Source organism: Carlito syrichta, unplaced genomic scaffold (assembly GCF_000164805.1).
Source record: "Carlito syrichta isolate Samal-C Ts95f unplaced genomic scaffold, Tarsius_syrichta-2.0.1 Scaffold192503, whole genome shotgun sequence".
NCBI classification, from domain to species: Eukaryota; Metazoa; Chordata; class Mammalia; order Primates; family Tarsiidae; genus Carlito; species Carlito syrichta.
The window spans coordinates 1-4,822 of NW_007136599.1; the positions used below are offsets into that span (position 1 = coordinate 1).

The window sequence follows — 4,822 nt, forward strand, 5'->3', positions numbered from 1 at the left end:
TCTGGACTCAGATAGAAAGCAAATATAAATGAACTATGTTAGAGGAGTGCCAGAATTATCTTTCTATTAACTCTTAGAGGATACAAAAAACATCTTTGACATGTGAAGAGGTAATTGAAGATCTTGCAGCCCCTAAAATGTAGAAACAAAACATTTTAGGGTGCATTGGCTAATTTTTAATTGGTAAAAACACTTTTTTTCCCAAGATTTTGTGACTTTTGTGGTATTGGGCTTTCAAATGTGTAGTCAGTGATTTCTTATTCTATTATAAATAAATATTCACTTTGTATCTAATTTAATATTTACAATTTTGTGATGTTAATTTTACATATTTTAAGGGATGCCCAGGTAGCTGCTAAAACCATTATTCTGCATGTGTCTGTGAGTGTATTTCCAGAAGAGGTTAGCATTTGAATCAGCAGACTGAGTGAGGAAGATGCACCCTCACTCATCACTCAATACACTGGGGACCCTAACAGAACAAAAAGTCAGAGGAAGGGCAAGCTTGCTTTCTTTGAACTGAGACATCCATTTGCTCTTGCCCTAAGACATCAGTGCTCTGGTTTCCAGGCTTTCAGACTCAGACTGAATTACACCATTGACTTTGCTGGGCCTCTGGATTGCAGATGGTGGTACTTCTCTGTCTCCATGATCCATCTCTCTCTTCTCTTCACTTCCCTTCCCTTCTTTTCTGTTCTCTTCAATTTCTCTCTTTCTCTTTCTCACCCTCTCTCTCTCTCTATATATATATATATAATATATATATACTCTCTCTATATATATACACACACATATATTACATATTATGTATACATATATGTATGTTTCTGTTTCTTTAGAGTGCCATGACTGATACAGATTTTATATTATTTTTCTTAAAGAAAGTTCCTCATATTAAATAAACTTTGTCTTTCAAAAACCTGAATCTCCACCTATATTCTGTGTTCAAAAATGATTTAAGGTATCTTCCCAAAACAATGGCTATTATGGTTTCATTCTTAACCCCTTCATCAATAAATGAAAGAAAATATAATATCAAGGAAAAAAGAAAAGAAGGTAAAAAGGGGAGAAAGGGACACTACCTATGGCAGGTGTCTCAGCATGAAGGAATCAATCATACTCTGGAGTCCAACAGACAAGCCTTGGGATAAAATCTTGCTGCCATCATTTGTGAGATATTCATCAAGTTATTTCACCTCCTGAAATCTCAGCTCTTTAATCTGTAAAAGGGGATAATACCACTAACTTTGCAAGGTTATTATAAGAGTTAAATGACAGCATATGTAAAGCCCTTTGTCAGATGCCTGGCACAGAGGAGGCTTTTCATAACAATTTAAATTCTTCATTCTTGCCAGTCTCCGTGGCTCAGTGGCTCAGCCTGTAATCCTGCACCTTTGGGAGGCTGAGGTGAGTGGATTGCCTGAGCTCGCAGGTTCGAGACCCACCTGGGAAACTTGGCGAGAACTCATCTCTACAATAAATAAATTAAAAAAAATTAGCCGGGCATGGTAGCACGTGCCTGTAGTTCCAGCTACTGAGAAGGCTGAGGCGGAAGGATCACCGGAGCCCAGCAAGTCGAAGCTGCAGTGGCTGGGAATATGCCACTGCCCTCCAGCCTGGGTGACAGAGTGAGACTCCAACTCAAAAATAAAAAATAAAAAATAAAAATAAATACATTCTTCAATGCATAATCTAAGCTGTATTTCCTGAAATAGGCATACTAATATACTGCCTTTAGACTGAGCAGGACAACAGTAGTTCTGACACTTGCCCACTCTGGTCACAGAAAATTCTGAGCAGCGCAGCCTGTATGGGAAGTCCATTTCTTTTCCTGCCAAGACATGGAACTATCTGTAAGGTGTGAAAATATGTCACTTTGCATCCCGAACAAAAGCTAGCAAACAAATGGTTGTAGATGAGCTGTCAGAGAAACGAGTAGAACAGCAAGTGCAGGAATCTGATTAAAAAGCGGCACTGTCATTTGCAAAAAGGGTTTTTCCCTCCCACTGTCAGGTGACACTTTAATTAGCTCATGTCTTTGGAGAATACTACTAGTCACATATGGGTCAGAGCAGAAAACAGAGGCTCAGTACTTAAGGTGGGGCTTAGGGGGAAAGGATAAGCCAGCAGGAGGTCAGTGGTGGCTGAGGAATCCCTGAGGGTGGTTTTATTTAAACAACTTCATCCTGCTGGGACCCCTGAAAAGCTACAAACACATCTTTTCCTGGGGAAATTCCTGGGGCCCCTCCATGTTGTTGTCATGGCTCTCAGTCTCCAGGTAGACATTCAGTAACACACACATAGCCACTGCAGCTGATTGGTCGAGAGCTGATGAGTGGGCCAAGGATCACACAGTTTCTAGTAGCACACATTAACCTCACTCTCCTTGACCCGAATGTTATCGTCATTGCTGTTGGTTTTCTCCCCTTTCCAGTTCAGACAGAGCTGGAAAATGGGTTGGATGGAGGAGTAACCAGGGTTTGACAACACAGCAACCTGGAGATTGTCTATGCCTCTTTCGATGAGTACCACATAGTAGAGATTGGTGTCCCCAGCCAGTCCTGCCTCCACAATGTCTTTGGTGAAATGCAGCTCCATGTAATCCTCATGGGCAATTGTCACCCATTTCACCAGGTGAGAGACAACCTAGGCAGGGGAGAGGTACTGACAATCACTGGTAACTGGTACAATACCATTTTCCAAGAATGCAAACTGTTTGTGGAGGGCTAGGTGGGACTGTACCCTGGTCTTCAATAGTAACATGGTGGTCTCCATGTGGCTGGCACTCAGAAAGTTGTCAGCAATCACTGTGTGCTGGGGCTGCTCTTTGGGGAAGTGGAGGTCACCCATCTTCTGTACCCACAAATAGAGGTGACCTAGGTCAAGCACATCATCTCTCAAAGTCAGGATGCTGACTTTATCAAACTGATACTGATTGGCTGGATTTGGAGTTTTCTTTCCATTATCCCCAGGATAAAAACAGTTCAGAACTGAGTCAGGAGACAGCAAGTCACCTGCACTGATGAGAGTGATCAACTCCATGACAGTTGACACTTTGGCTTTTACTGTCATGATATTGAGGCTCATGAGGTAGTAGGAAGTCAGGTGAAGCACACTGTCATCTTTGCATTTCAGGTCGAGCATGATGGACAGCAGGTACTCCTTCCTTACTTCAGTTTCCTTGAGGATCTTCTCCTTGTTGGACAGGCACTCTCACTATTTCTTTGCTAACTTTTTCCGCTGCTCCAATTCCCAGTCCAGACATGCCAGAGTTTGCTGGTGAGGGTCTCCCATAGTGACTTCAGCTTTGCTGAGGTGGTGGAGCCTTCTTATAAAATTCCTCTAAACTGACCAGATCGATTTCTTCTTGCTTTGACTTAATCTCCAGACATTTTGTGATCTCCTTCTGCAGGTGCATCACCTCATAGAACAGATTCTGAAGCTACAGATGATAGGCAACTACTTTCTGCTTAGCCTCATTGATTTGATCGCTCCCTTTCTTCAAACTGTCATGGGCTAATTGGTTAAGCTTCTTTAGAGGCATGAAATGAACACAGCTCTGGATCCTTCATTCTTCTACTTCAATTGCCACATCCTTGCCACCCCTGCTTTTCAGGTCCTGAATCTTGACCATCAGCCTCTGTTGCTCTTGGCACATGTAGTTGTACAACTCATAGTCTCTGCCAGGGTCCCACAAATCCACCTCAGCCTCCTCATTGTAGTATTTACCTTCCAGCTCAGTATCAGATTGATCCCATTTTCCTTCAGTTTGGGCTCCATTACTTTGGATCACTTTGGGCTTCCATTTTTTGCTTGATTCTGATGACATAATTATACCTCAGAGGTTGCTGTTGGCATTAACAAAAAAGTTACTTCAACTGGGGAAGATGATGAAGATGACCTGATATGGGGTTTTTGATGGTGCATAGGTGATCTTAAATAATGTTGGATATCCTCCTAACTTCACTGCACTGCACTGCATTCGATTGTTACAAGGAGCAGGCAACCTAGATCCCACATATGCGCAGTTCACAATGGGGTTCATGCTTCTATGAGAATCTAATGACAGGAGGCAGGGCTCTGCTCGCCCTCTGCTCACCTCCTGCTATGTGACTGGATTCCTAACAGGCCATGGACCGGTAATAGTCCACGACCCAGGGTTTGGGGACCCCTGCAGAGGATAACCCTTGGTATTCTAATCCCAGCCCCACCAGGTAGCATCTGGAAGGGTTGTCTAACCCCCTTCTCTATGAATGGGGTGCCTGAGCCCAGAGGGGCAATGGGACTTGCCCGAAGACACATGGGAAGCCTTCTTATCAGGTTGGGCACTAATCCCCACATCCTAGTTCCCAACTTGGTGTCCTTCTATCTTGTAAGCAGCCCCCATAATTCTGGAAGCCTAGGCCAAGCGTTTGTGTCCTGCACTGTTTTTTGCCTGTTTCAGACATGCCACTCTGGTTTTCCCAAACAATCCTGGCTCTTCATGAGTGGGAGCTATACCAGTTCTGTTACCCAGATGGGGCCACCCCAAGGACGGGGCCAGGGTCTTCCTCTTCTCTGCTTCCCCCACTCACTCACCCAGAAAGTCAGCTTCACCTCAAGATCTCACCTTGACCTTCCAAGTTACCCAGCCTACCATTCCCATTCTACTTGCTGGGCTTTGAGACCACCCCAGAAATTCTTCTCCCAGAAGACCCCTTGGGCTGCCGTCTCTCTCCCAGGGAAGCAGACAGGAGTCTCCTCATCAGCTTTTCCCTACTCTGAGGTGCTTACCGCCTCACTCCCTCCCACAAGCCAACCAGCCAGCCAGGCAGGCAGCAGC

The 4,822-nt window shown here is 44.2% G+C and overlaps 1 pseudogene; it reads right to left on the minus strand.

The window, feature by feature from the left end:
- Window positions 1-2,134: 2,134 nt before the first annotated feature.
- Window positions 2,135-3,829, minus strand: LOC103253029 (annotated as a pseudogene).
- Window positions 3,830-4,822: the final 993 nt, after the last annotated feature.